This window comes from Thunnus maccoyii, chromosome 7, assembly GCF_910596095.1.
Source record: "Thunnus maccoyii chromosome 7, fThuMac1.1, whole genome shotgun sequence".
Classification (NCBI taxonomy): domain Eukaryota; kingdom Metazoa; phylum Chordata; class Actinopteri; order Scombriformes; family Scombridae; genus Thunnus; species Thunnus maccoyii.
The window spans coordinates 3579510-3594604 of NC_056539.1; the positions used below are offsets into that span (position 1 = coordinate 3579510).

The 15095-nt window shown below is 38.0% G+C and overlaps 1 protein-coding gene across 4 annotated transcripts in view; it reads left to right on the top strand.

Moving 5' to 3' along the window:
- Positions 1-15095, top strand: part of nlgn1 (neuroligin 1) — a 370620-nt gene that overhangs the window by 16266 nt on the left and 339259 nt on the right. The window contains exon 2 of one of the 4 annotated variants that reach the window (XM_042417120.1): positions 12861-13003. The exons of the other annotated variants lie outside the window; for them this stretch is intronic. The gene's annotated coding sequence lies outside the window, so the exon portion shown is untranslated. The remainder of the gene's footprint in view (positions 1-12860; positions 13004-15095) is intronic. 4 annotated transcript variants of the gene reach the window in all.

Below are 15095 nucleotides of genomic sequence, written 5' to 3' on the forward strand. Positions count from 1 at the left end.
TTGCTCTCTACAGAGATGTTAGTCATGACTGGAGCTATGTGGGCATAAAAAATGAAAAATAAAATTGCCTTGCAGATGATCCTAATCAAGCCTGAGTGATCATGCATATTTTTTGTTTTATTGAGGCTGCTGTCAGGCAGGACAGCAGCTCAGAATGTCAATGTGATCTTATATGTTCAGATTTCCCAAAATATAGTCAGGACTGATGCTAGGGATTCTGGGTCTCCTGGACTACATAGGACAACCCCTCCCCATCTCTCAGTGTGTGTGTAATGGTGGCATCTTAAGGCCCCCTTGAATCACCTTGTTCTCTACAATTCAACTGTATAAAAGCAGACCTACCACAGACAAAAGGGCACTTTGACTCAGATGCATACATGGACTTCTTTATTTCATGAATCACCAGGAGTAAAACAGTTATTCAAATGCCAACTTCCACTGTGAGGCATGTGAAGTCATTTCCAATGACTGTGTTACATGTGACATCTGTGTAATATATGAAGCACAACTATAAGCTATACTAATGTCTCAAAATGTTAAATTCATCCAACAAACAGATCCCAATGAAGTGTGAAAGCCATGAGTTCATGTTGCAAGAACACAATTCACAATCTGCCTATGACCTTTTAATGAAGTTTCTTGATTTTTTTTTTTTTTTTTTTTTTTTTCTCCTCCCCTCTGTTTCTCACTGCGATATTGTGTTCTCATCACATGGCGGTGGAGGCTGCCTCCATGCTGTTTACGGAGGGGGAGGTGGGGGGGGGGGGGGGGGGTGCAGGCTCCAGCAGTTCACACCACTCGGTCCCAGGGGCTCTGATCTACATAGCTCAGCCCTCAAGGAAAACATCTACTCACTGCTCACCGCTGTCTCAGTCTTTTCTCCCCTTACGTATTGTTCTGCTGGTTTACCTCCTCTCCTCTCCTCCCCTCTCCTATCCTCTCCTCTCCTCTCCTCTCCTCTCCTCTCCTCTCCTCAGCTATCCTCTCCTCCTCAGCTATCCTCTGCTCTCCTCTCCTCTCCTCTCTACTCCTCACTCATCTACCATTTCCGTACATAGGAGGGAGCTAGTTCGTAAATTATAGATTCCTAGTTGACTCATGCTGTGGTCCTGTTGTGTCTGTGGAAGTGGTTACTTCACTTACCTGTTTTGTTTTAGACATATTGCACTTAAAACTGGCCGCTGAAATAGCAGTTAAGGCTTTGTAAGGTTACATGCAATGGTAGCTTACTATTACCTGTATTGTGTAAAAATCCCAACTTTTTATACAAATGACCGATTGGCTATACTCTATCACAGCTTGATACAATTGGTAATTCAACTTTCTCCCAGGTCATAAAAGCTTTTTACATGTTGTGTCCTTTGTACCATTCATGGCTGACAGCAGCTATTTGTTTACATTAAAGCTAAGCAATTTAACAAAATTTAACAAATCCCAGTCTGCAAGTCTGACAGCTTTACAGTATGCATGACAAGGTTGTCCCACTTGAGCGGCTGCCTTCTTCCAAGGACATGGCCTTCCAAGGTCTAGCCTTCAGAAGACTGAGGGACAGTGGGCTGAACTTGTGCCTCTCCAATGTCACGGCCGAGCCTTGAGACTAAGACTAACGGTGCATTCAGGTGGGCCTCGTCATTTTGTTAAGTAAGAAATTCCAGAGTTTACGATCAAGAAGTAGCCATTGAATAGCTGACAAAGTGGTAAAGTGGGTGTGTTACAGTGCATGGGGTCCTGAATGATTTGCTACTTTTACCCTCAGAATTTAAGTTTCCAGCTGCATTTGGTGGAGCCTTTGGAATGGGGCATTTACACTTTATGACATACTCGGTCTTGAAATTTGGACTTGGAAAGAGCAGCTACTGAAATGAGATACAGTCACTTTAAAACTGCAGTAGGTCACTTTTTGTAGATTTTTAGAAAGTGTTTAGACATAGTAGTTTCATTTCAAAATGAGCTTTGGGGAAACCTGTTTGACCAATGACAAATTTTAATTAAAAAGTGTGACCCCATTTGGTTAATCTCTACTAGCAAGTTACCTTAAGGACTAACAGCTATGGGGAGTAGGAGGTTTGAATATGTGGTGATTTTATCTCTTTCATTTTAAACCTATACACATTTTTAAGCAAGCATAGATGACTTGTACAATTTTATATTTAAAGAGTACATTGTTGAAATACCAGTACTGTGTTAGCCTATATGTTTATACAAGGTGACTAAAAAGTTCAACTATATCCTTGACATACACTTTGGCAACAGTTTCCTCAAAGACAAGATTGTTGTCACCAGGCAAAATGATGGCATTTGTCATTTGTTTAAACATTTAGAACAACCTATGTTTACATCTTCGTGATATTTCAACCTGTTGCAGTTGTGTGAATGACTGTCTTCTCCAGATAATAGCAGCATCGGAGACTGTGGTTTGGGCATCATCTCAGTCAAACTTGGTTTATTTTAACCATGAAGATGATCTTTCCCTAACCTTAACCTACCTTAACAACTGAGCTGGCATACAGGAGTCAGGACTCATATGAGTCATTTTTGGCAATCATCATCAACAAATAATGTTTTTTTTTTTTTTTTCTTTTTTAGATATGAGGACTTGATGGAATGGACATAAATGTGTCAGTGTGAAGGTTTTAGATTGGATTGTTGCTTGTCTTTAGTTTAGTTGGTGACTGACTAATAAGCAGAAGGTTGCTAGTTTGATCCCTGGTCCTGAAAACATATTTTTAAGGGTTAAGTGGAGCTTGAGGAGTATTGAACCAATGGTGTAGAAACACTGATGAATGTACCATATTTTGTTAAGTTAGTTACACTGTAATCATGGCAATGAGGAAACAATTACAGTATTTAAATATGCATCTTTCTGTACTGAGACAGCAGAAAATAAATTAGGTATTGACATGGATACAGAGAGGGTACAAGCAGTTTCATCCATCTAATCTGTACTTTATTTGAGAAGAAAGTGGCTCAGTTTTCCACTTTGTTTCTGCTTCTTGCTTCTGTATTCACTGGATGGACTGTTGACTTGCGACTTGTTGACTTCTGTCAGAGTTGGAAATTGAAAACAGATCCAGTTCTGAATGGATTAAAAGAGAGAAATTATAATTGATAACCAATAGCATAAAATAGTTATGGTATTTGGCCAATAATTGTGTTTAATCTCTTCCACTCCCCTCCTCCTACCACAGAACCATTTTTGTCTTTTTTAGTGGGGGACAGGGGATCTTTAGGGGGAGATAGCAGGTCAACAGTATATACCACATAAAAGTGGTATACATCATCTGAAAGCTGAGAACCTGAAGATTAATTTGAGATGCAACTCACTGTGTGCTTTTCTAGTCATAAATCTGTAACAAATATTGTTTTGGTTAGGTGCCTATTCAAATTTTGTAAGTTTAAAGTGTCTAAGGGCTTAGAACATTATGATTGAGTATATGATGGTCATTGCCATGCTCAATTATCTCTTATACGTTGTTGCAGCAGTTTTTAGGTTGATACCATTTGTTATGCTTGTTGTTGACAGATTTTGTGCCAAATTTAACCATTTCTGACCACTCAAGAATTGATAAAAATGGTCAAAACCCCTTCTAAAATATCACATTTATACACCAAGATGTGGAGGAACACCATAGAAAAAATTCATGCTGTGATTTGGTATCAAAAACTTGGACATTTGGAATCAAGAATTGCATTTTTCGGCAATTGGATGGCAAGCACTTCTGTTCTGGAAATCACTCAGAAACCCCTTATTGTCAATATACCTAGGGAATCCATACATCATCTGAATGCCCGAGGTTTCTAGTTTGTGGTTGTAAAGTTTCATGAGGCTGTGATTATCTTAGAGGTCACAATAGGTCATTTTATACAGTGAGGTCATTTTTCTCACTACAATGAAATGGCTACTTTGGGGATTAACATCATCACACATGAATACAATTGGGCTCATTGAATTCACAAGAGTCTCAGCTTTCTAACCATACCAAATTTATGCAATTTCAAGACTGTTAGGGACCTCAGTATGCAGAAATCTTCAAATAGGTGAAAATAACACATTTATACTGCATGCAAAAAACTGCATGGTTTTTGTCCAAAACTGCAATGGATTAGCATAAAGTGGGCATGTCTGTAAAGGGGAGACTCGTTGGTACCCATAGAACCCATTTTCATTCAGATATCTTGAGGTGAGAGATCAAGGGACCCCTTTGAAAATGGCCATGCCAGTTTTTCGGAGTGCCATTTAGCCCCCACTGTAACCCCAGTGGTGATAAAACAACATTAAATGGACCAGTGACAGGATTATGTAATATTATGTAATGGATATGTATACTGTATGTCTGCCATCATACTGTGGTACTGGCCACTTCATTTCCTTTCCATCAGTGTTTCCAGCTGTTGGTATTTGTCAGGTGTTGTTGTTGTTGTTGTAGTTGTGGTAGTGGTAGTAGTAGTGGTAATAGTAGTATTTTTTTGAGTGAAAAGGCACAGGCAGAAGCATAATGCTTATGCCTATCCTGCTTTCTTATCAATTTAAGCTACCCTCCAGAAATAAAAAAAAACAAAATTAAATAAAAAATCATTCACACTTGTAACCCTCAAAAATGGCTATATAAAGCATTCTTTTTAAAACCAAAAGGCAGTTACACATTCTTTAATATACATTAGCATTGTTCCATAATTTAACCTCAACAATTTTAATCCCTTTTTTAGTTTTTTGTATGGTAAACTTACAAACATCTCTCAAATCATACTTGCTCTCCTGCATTGACTCTGTACAAAACCTTTGTACAGAGTCTGGGAGTGACTTTGTTTTAGCTCTGAACATTATTTGCATTATTTTATAATATACCAAATCATTAAATTTCATAGCATGGGATTTTATAAACAGTGGATTGGTGTGATCATAGTAAGCAGCCTTACTAATAATAATATGTATGGCTCATTCTGGTATTAAGACTGTTGCACTTATAGTTGTTTTAAAGGTTGATACCAACAGTTCCACACAGTAAGATATGCAAAGAAGTATAAGTGAGCATTAAATTATACACAAGACCTTATAATTTAATATATCCCTAGATTTATATAGGATTGCTGTTGACTTTGAAATATTTCCTTTTAATATAGTCAATATGTTGTTTCCATGTTAATTTATGATCATTTACAACCCCTAGGAATTTTGTTTCAAAAACTCTTTCAATTTCAACATCACAGATTTTTAATTCAATATCCCTGTCAATTTCTTTTTGACTTCCAAAAGCCATAAATTTAGTTTTCTTAATTTTGAGAGACAATTTATTAACATCAAACCAAGTTTTGAGGATTTCCAGCTCCCTTTCAATAGCATACAAAAGTTCCTTTAAAATTTTGCCAGAGCAAAACAAATTTGTGTCATCTGCAAAATTGACAAATTTTCACAATTCAGTAACATTGCAAATAACATTATTATAAAATTTTGGACCAATCACAGATCACTACTCAACAGGCGACCTTTCTAAATCCTTACAGTGACATTAATTTGCACACATTGCTGTCTATTTTCCAAGTAACTCTTCAGCCAATAGTAATCTATACTTATTATCCCATACTTCCATTTTTCTCAATGATTGGCTGTGATCTACAGCCTTCTCTAGGTCAATATAAATACCAATAGAACACACATCATTTTCAACTGCCTTCGTTATGTCTTCTGTCATCTCCATTACTGCATAGGTAGTAGTTCTATTTTCCCTAAATCCATACTGGTGTTCACTCAGTAATTCATATTTATAAATGAAGAGATCCATTGATAGGAAAGTTGTAGTTGATGAAGATTCTGATCTTCCACTTTGATTAATTTGAATCTCAGTTGAAGTGCATTATAGGTTTGGCATCTTTATTCATGAAGTAGGCAGATATGAAGGCATATTTCATGAATAACGGTCCACTATTCGATAAAATTCTCTTAAAGAATCCTAATTTGTCTTGGTTGTTGAAAGGTAGGTTGTTGAGTTGGCTTTTCAATGAGGAGATTTTCATTTTGGTGAGATTTATAGAAAATGTGTGGCAGCTAAAACAGATTACACTATATGCTTGATAATGGGACACTTGTCATGTATACTGAATCTTCTGCACGTTTTCTTGTTGAATGAGAGGAACTGTATATTATAGTTTGCTGAACTGTGTGATTTGCCATGCAATCATTTTGGTAGCTGTTGGTGTATGTTGCTGTCAGGTGCCATTTGGTGCAGGCCCCTTAAATCAATCAATCATGATGCACATATCACAGATATTGCTGGCATTTCATAGCATTTGTGTTACAGGGTGCAAATCAGGAAAGATGCAAATTAATTTCACCATTAGTAGAAAATAGCTCCCCATGAAAACAGTCTTGTACATCAAAACCCAGCCTAAAACCCAAACCTTTGTGGGAAAATATGTAATTCTAATGACGTGACCCTTTTGAATAAGACAAGAGGTTTGCATCTGTGGAGTGGACCATATAGATACATACACACCAAGCTCATCCATTTATGCAAATCACACTTTATTTGGCCTCTCTGTTTATGACAGCTAGGAAACCCTCCTATTGGCATTTAGATGCTTTGTACTGTGAGGAGCCTGTGAACAATAGCAACAAAAGCAGAAACAATCCCTTAAGAAACAAACTAAAGCTATTCTCATGCTTTGATAGTCATGCTAATATTGTGCTCCAACATTTTTGGCAGCGCCTGGGCTGTACTGCTCTGCTCATGCTGCTGCTTTTAATTATCAGAATGTTTAATTGCATTGAATTAGAATAAAACAAACAACTTGTATTCTTGTAATTAAATATCCTTATACATATACCTTTTTTAAAAAAACACAACAAGTCATGTCAAAATGTTCGAAGAAAAGCAAGTCACTTGAAGTGGTGATGTACATAGATATCAGAGTTATGATGTAACAGGGCAATCACATTTCCGCCAAGAGGAACATCCAAATAAAGAATTGAGAGATGGAGGACAGGGAGGAAGCTGCTCCTGCTCAAATAAAGTAGACCACAGGGTGCACTGATACCTGCATGTTATCAGCGATGACAGGCAGAGGTGATAAGAAACACAGCAAGCAGCAGAAAAGATAGAATGCTATTTTGTACCACTTCAGTGTGGGAACCTTGTTTATGTCAGGTGGCTGCCACAAACAAGTCTTTGTTTCGAGAATCCAATTCAGCAGTGCAACACCTCAGAGCCCTAGACAGGGTTATTTTAAGGGTGGGAGGACTTTGCCTATTGCACAGAATAACATGGTATCTGGGGAGGACCCACACTTGTTGAGGCTTCTGGTGACTGCAGACTTGTCATCTGCTCTGTGTATGGCCACTTTTGTGCTGCGGATGTGTAACCATCGGTTAGTCTTATCTGCATGCTGTAATCCACAAGGACAGCAAAGGAAGAAATGAGGGGGGGGAGGTGGGGAGTTTAAGGAACAGAGTGTCCTGGAAGGTTTTTACCTTTTCTGCGATAATGATTAATTATTTCTGATAGCCGAATTTAATCTAAATGTCCCACAAAAGGTGCGTGATCCCTACACCACAAAAGAACTTTAGCATTTATTGAATTGTTGCAATACGCAGACAGAAACTATGTATGATGTTATACACTATGAAAAAAAAAAAAGATACTGATACTGTGAAACACAGTGACCACAGCGTAACTACCCCCCTGTAATATTACAAAGAAAGTAAAGTATTGCTTTTTTATAGGATTAAAACGGTCTCATTAGTATTCACAAACATGTCAAGTTACTTAACTCATAAAACACAATGCATAAATAAATGCAGAGTGATTTGTATCTGTTAATCTGTATCTGTGCCTCTAATTTACCACTGATATATCAAAATTTGTACGTCAACTTAGCATTTTTAAAAGGAAATATATTTGTGAATCTCCACGTAATTGTGTGGATCCGTTTGAGACTGCAGTTGAGTTGCAGTCTTGACCAGTAATTGTCAGAATTAGTTATTTCTTCATAAACTCCTCATGACACCAGGGTATAAATGATCACCGAAACTTCAGTGAAGTGCCACATGACGCTGGTGCTGTTAGTCACCTGATTTCCCCTTAAGATCCAAACTACAGGTGTAAATTTGACTTTAGTCTCTCAGTCTTGTTGTATTTAATGAGAATTTTCTTGGTGTAAATGGAGAGTTTATGTATCCAGTAGCACTGCAATGATTAGTTGATTAATTGATTACTTGCTAACTATTAATTTAAAATTGCCAAAATTCTCTGGTTCCAGCTTCTCAAATGCAAATGTTTTCCAGTTTCTTTAGTCCTCTATGACAGTAAACTGAATATCTTTGAGTTCTGGACTGTTGGTCGGGACAAAACAAGACATTTAAGGGCGTCACCTTGGGCTTAGGGTAAAAAAATTCTGGACCAAATAACTAATTGATAATGAAAGTAATCGTTAGTTGCAGCCCTAGTATCCAGTGAATTAACACCGTGAACATGAAATGGATCATGGAAACATTTCATGTCATTACATCATATATTCAGGTTAAATATCACACCATACCATAGTTTTCACTGTAAGTCATACAGCACTGAGTCATAGCAGGTAGCAGCACAACATTCACTTGACTGCTCTTCAAACCACTTGCTACAGTGTCTGCCTTGTAAATGGCTCCTGACAGAAAGGTCTATATAGAATAATGGGAATCTCTCTTTCTTGCTTAGTTTGCTAAGTGAACATAGCTGAATGAGCTGAGCAGGGCTCAGCATGGATTTGCGTACATCATGCATGAAATAAAGTGTAATTTTACACAAAACTATCAGCCCATGCTTAACATTACAATTGGATGGAAAACAGTGTTACAGTCAGAAAACCATAATATAGGCCTAAAAAAAGAAAAAAAGAAAAAGCATAATGTGATATGTTATTTGATATGTATGTATGTACATATTGTTTCTAAACAAAGATGTGCTCATTTTAGCCGTGGAGTGGTTCTGAATGTGTCATTTTACAAACAAAGTGAAATTCGAATTTATAGTATTTATAGTATTTTGATGAGAACATTTTTATGTTCTCATCAAAAACAAACAACATGATTAACCTGTGTATTTTCTTAGTATACAGAAATATATGAAGTACCACAAAGTTTATAATCTGATACAGGTTCAGATCAGTGCTGAATACTAGAAAGATTGAACACTAAAAACATTCATGGATCTAAAAGTGTAGGTTCACATCAGTAAGTATTAATGCATGTATCAAATACATGACTTGCACACTCTTATCTATATGCACAGCATACAAAATATGGTCTACAAAGCTGATCAGAGATGAAATTAGCGACCAAAGAGACAGAGAGAGAGAAGCTGACTTATGTTATCTGACGTCTTCTTCTTTCTGTCATGAAGATGAAGTATCCATGTCATAACGTCCATTTGTGGCTGTTGGTCATCTTGTTTGTTAGTTAACAGAACTTTGTGGCTGCTGGTTAACCAGTCTGATATCATTAGCAACAATGACAAACAAGCTAACTCTCCTGGTTGTTTCTTCGGTTGCTTCTCTCTCCATTCTCCTGTTAGCTTAACAACAGTCCTTACCAGTCTTTCTATGAATGTATTAAGAGTCCTTCAGGGCTGCTACAACAAGCTAACTGTTGTGTTGGCTAACGCAAGGAGTTATCTACTGCTCGTTATCTACTGCTGCTACTCTGCCTTACAGTGGTAGAGAATTGAAGATGAAATCTAGAAACTGTCATTGGACCAACACAATGTCAATATTGCATTCTGGTTGTTGATTGGTTAGGGAGGACACCCTCCCTTGGAGCGTCATTTTACGTGTCTTGGCTAATCACAGATTAGCATGAAAACAATGAAGTACATTAAATTAATTACATTAATTTCTGTGAATAGAGGAATTGTACAGCATAGCTCTACCTTTAGAATTACTTCATATTACATGATTTGCCAAAACATGTCTTAGGTGCATTTACAGCCACCTGTTTAAAAAAAAACAACAAATTTTTACAATCGGCTGGGGTGGAAGCGTTGATGTATCAATAAAGCAAAATGTGATGAAGTGCAGTGAATGAAATGAAGCATGTGACTTAAATGCCACTCAGGCTTCAACTGAAGAGACAAAATCAGATCTGCATGGAGCAATGAGGAGACTGTTACGTTCCTCAAATGAATCTATAAAACAAATAGAAATGTCATATTTCCATCACATTTCTGTATTGATTTTCACCATTTTAGGTGTTACTGGTGCTATTTTAACGACGTTGTCTTGTGTCCTCTTCTTCTGCAATTGTTTAATTAGCGTCACCAACTGTTTATCTTGATGAACCAATTCCTAATATTCTCATAATGGTAGTGGATGGAAATGCACATTAATTCATATTTATTAATTCACAAAGTGTGTCAGGAGGTCACAGGTGTCAGAGGTTGAGGAGGTGGATGAGTTATTAAGTGCATCAAGAAAACTGACATCATTAATTACTTCCTCAAACACTTTAAACAACCTATGTTTTTGTTTTCATGAAAAGCGACCTCTTGAGAGTAGTTCCTGTCTCAGATGAAGATGTGTGATGTCAGTTGTGTTGGCTCAATGAAGCAATGACATCAGTTAGCACATATAGAAGAAATCACAAAAAAGTGTGTGTGATGTCAACTCAACTTCCAACTTGTCTGGCTTAGTAGATGACCAGATATGAATAGGGGCCAACAAGTGTAACTGATTATCTATAAAACAGCAGAAAGCTGTGTTTCAGAGGGACACAGTGTTACACTGACTACTAAATGACCTTTAATTTCAATGTGTTTATGATTGACTTATTCTGCAGCAGCCCTTATCTTGTTATTGGGTTATGAGAGCATTTGGCTGTCATGCTGAGATGACTGAGCACAGCGAGTATAGTGCTGTGGTGAAGCCATTAATCACTGGCTGCGGTTACATGGGTCACTTTTTTCCTTCCAAATGTCATCAATCTGATCAAGAGTTCCCATAGAAATATTTACATGAGTGCTGAATAGAATGATTGGATACTTTGTCCAGTTTACATGCTGCACAGTACACAGTTTGAAAAAATGACCACCACCAAACCATTAGGAGCACAGGACACTTCAGACACTACCTCAGGATTCTTATATGGTAAATATGGTAAGGTTACCAGCACTGACTTTGTGCATTTTCATTTCATTGGCAGCCAGGTTGCTTAATATGCAAGGAGAAAATGACTTCATCCCTCCTCTTCTGTTCTTGTGTCTGTCCCTGAGGGTGTTGCTTTTAAAGGCTCTGAATCCTCTCACACATTCGTGTCAGCTGAAAGCTCACCTGAGGATGGAGCTGAACAGAACAGACTGAGCTGGCAGCCTGATAGGGCTGTTAATGTTACATGGCTGGAGAGTGTGACTATATATGTGTGTGTGTGTATGTTTACATGGCCGGAGAGCCACGTTTTCATTTTAATCATCTTTAAGATTATTATTGAAGTTTTGATATTTTGAGCCCATACTGCATCACAAACTGTCATACCTGATGAAGAATAAAAAAACAAAACACAACAAAACATCTGACTATGTAGTTTTTCAGTTTGTTTGATGCACAGGTGACACAGATTTGCTGTTGCTTCAACATTCTGTAGGCTGCTAACTGGGGGAAAAAAACACCAATCATGTTATTTCCATGCTGCATAGCTAACTGTATCCCATCTATGATGCACTCAGAGTGCATACAGTACCTCCACCAAGGCTGCACAGTCCTTTAGTTTGTTATAAATAATAGAAAATGATTTAAAATTCGGTGTGTTCTAAATCCAATCTGTATCTGCATCACAAAACACAGGAATAGCAAGTCATGCTGTTTAGCTGGTGGGGGGCATGATTTTTTTGACCTTTTGTGTAGGATTTTGTACATCAATGAATTGAGCAAGTTTTAAGTATGTCAAACTCATGGCCACTTAATTATGGTCATCTACATTCAGCACCATCTATAAGTGAAAGGGCATCAAGTTTTGAATTTTTACTTTTAAGTACATTTGTGCACATGTATGGTGCTACAATTGGATCTGGATATTCACAGAAGAACAATAGTTGAAAACAGAACAACATACAAAAAAAACATGACACACAACCTAAATGGACTTTAAAGATTTCACAGTCAGGTATTATTATTTTGGAACTTTGAAAAGTAACTACAACCAGACTGAAACTCCTGCCTGCAATGCCAATAAGACCATGTCTGTTTTAGAAAAATCACCTTAAACCGTATCTTGCCATATAATGTAGCACTCTAGATCTCTAGATTATATTTCTGGTTTACGTCAGGTTAGATGTGACTTTTTCAGATAAGGGTCACTATTCCTTGATCCTTTTTGAGACATACATTGCCAAAAAAAAAGTTTTTTTTAGCAATGTATGACTCTGCTCTTTTGTTTAAGTACAAACAACAGACTTTAAGGGTCAAACTCTAATCTATTTAGATATTTTTGATGTCTGCTGGACAAATTGACTAAGCATTCAAACCTGGCTAACTCTGGTTTTGAAAAGGGACAACCTAAGCCTATTTCTGGGCACTTAAAAAAAAAGAGTGAAAGTCCTTAGAGAGGCAATTTAGAACGTACACTATACCTTCACTATACCTTCTAGTCTCCTTAGTTGAGACAGGACTTCAGATATGTTCCTCAGACTAACCTACTAATTATGTCTTCGAAGCAGACTTGAAGTGTAACCAGGTGTAGGTGTTGGGCGATTTAGAGAGGAAACAAAGTGAATTGGATTGACAGGAGTCAGAATATAAAGGGTTGAGAAAAAGTTATGCGTATATTCAATCTACTTCAGAGAGTACATTTATAGGCGTGTTGTGTTGACACTTAACTGTGTGTGTGCTTTCTGGAGGCAGCTCTGTACTTGCCTGTGCCCCTGTCCTGAAGGGATCCATCTTGCACTGAGCCAGTGTGGTGGCGAGGAAAGCCGGTTTCACGCCAACCCACCACTTCCCCATTGACCCTCCAGGCAACCAGGCACAAAATGTCTGCCAGGTGAACCAAACAGAGAAGGGAAAACTCGGCTCTTCCACCACCCACATGGATCACACTGGTCGCTCTCCACTTTATTCATGCTACGGTACTCACGGCATCAGCCTGCTTAGTATGGACGCCCACTGACCAACTGTGTGACTGAGAGAAAATATCCACACATAAATCCTGCTCAGCCGAGATGATGGAACTGAGTATAGTGCAGGCAGATTGGCGCTTAATGCACTCATCCTTCGTGTGAGGTTATTGGGCTGCTCCTATTGATGTAACCACCACATTTTAAAGCAGGTGTGTGTGTGTGTGTGTGTGTGTGTGTGTGTGTGTGTGTGTGTGTGTGTGTGTGTGTGTGTGTGTGTGTGTGTGTGTGTGTGTGTGTGTGTGTGTGTGTGTGTGTGTGTGTGTGTGTGTGTGTGTGTGTACTAGATAGATGTCCAGTCTAGTGCGTCTGTCACCGCCAGTTATATAAGCTTGTGTTGTGGATGTTTGGGTCTCATTTTTATTACTAAACTATGATTTTACCAGAGTAAATTGAGCATGTGCAAACTTTCCTGCAGAAGGAGGAAAGTAAAAGGGAGAAGTGGAGGATGAGAAGACAGTGAAGAGAGGATGAGGAGCAGGACAGGGGGAAACGTGAGCTGACATCCTCTCAGTACTCATATACCTTCTTGCTCCCTAGGCTATCATGTGTGTGTTTGTCTTTGTGTGGGTGTGTGTGTGGGGGATATGTGTGTGAAGTGCTGGAGGCTCTGTGCTGGAGTTTAACTCTGTTCATAGGAGCCGAGGGCACACAGCACACTGATCTAGACTGACAGGCCAGAACACAGGCTACGTTCCCCGGTCATCAGCCTGAACAACAGTCAGCCAGCCTCCTCCACGAGCAGGCGGCCTCGAGACTGACAGCTAACAGTCCACAAGCAGCACAGAAAACACACAGCACTAATAGAAAGGATAGATCATTTTTTACAGTTAAAACTATTGGCTTTTGTTATTTGGAAGTTAATATTTATCACTTTCACCAAGGGCTTAACGTTTTTGACCCTGTTTTTGTTTTTGTTATGTATTTCTGAAAACTCGAAAATTTTTAATTAAATTTAGTGGAAATTAAAGTCATGGGCCAATATTGATTAGTTTTTGGTGTGGATCCAGGATTTTTATTTGTTTTATTTTGTATTTTATTTTATTTTTTAGTATGTTTCCTATATTTGCCTTTTATTTGATAGACAGACAGGAACCATGGGAAGAGAGGGAGATGACATATAGCAAAGGTCCCCTGCCGAGATCGAATGGGGGCTGGTGAGTTTACACAGTTTAAACATTTCTGAACATTTAATATTGTTAAAACCATAGTAAATATCAAGGATTGTACAGTTTGAGGTTCTGTGTGTATCGACTGAGTGCTGTCTTGTTTGAATTTAAAATATTTTTATTTTTGTAAAATATCTTTGCTCTCTCTGGTGTTGTCTGCTAGTGATCCTCCACAAACTGCTTTCATGTCAAGTCAAACTTTATTGATAAAGCACATTTCATACACAGGGCGACACAATGTGCTTTACATAAAGTGACAATAGCAACACAATCATAGAGGTGCAAATGCAGACGATAAACATGCATCAACAGGTGTTAGTGCAGTTACACAAGAATCAGTACAGAATATAAAAGACCAGTGCTTGTGGACCTGAGAGTTCTTGCTGGTTTGTATCTAATTAGCATGTCTTTTTATATACTGACGTGCAAGGCCATTTAGAGCTTTTTACTTTTTACTTCCGTTGAGAATGCATGCAGCCACATTTTGAATTAACTGTAGTTGCCGCACCGCTTAGTCTAGTCTACTTGTTATACATGCATGGATTAATTTCTCAGTCTTTTTTGCAACCCAATCACCAGAACAAAAAGTTGGCATTGAACGTTTCTGCAAACCACAAAAACGCTGAATATATACGTTTCAATACATGTAATATGTCTCATACCAATATTCCTACAAACGTAGCATATTAACATTTTTACCTGTTGAATAATTATGTTTTATGGTGTGACAATGCTGTGGTTAAGGTCTGGTTAGGTTTAGGGAATGATCATGGTTTGGGTTAAAATCATC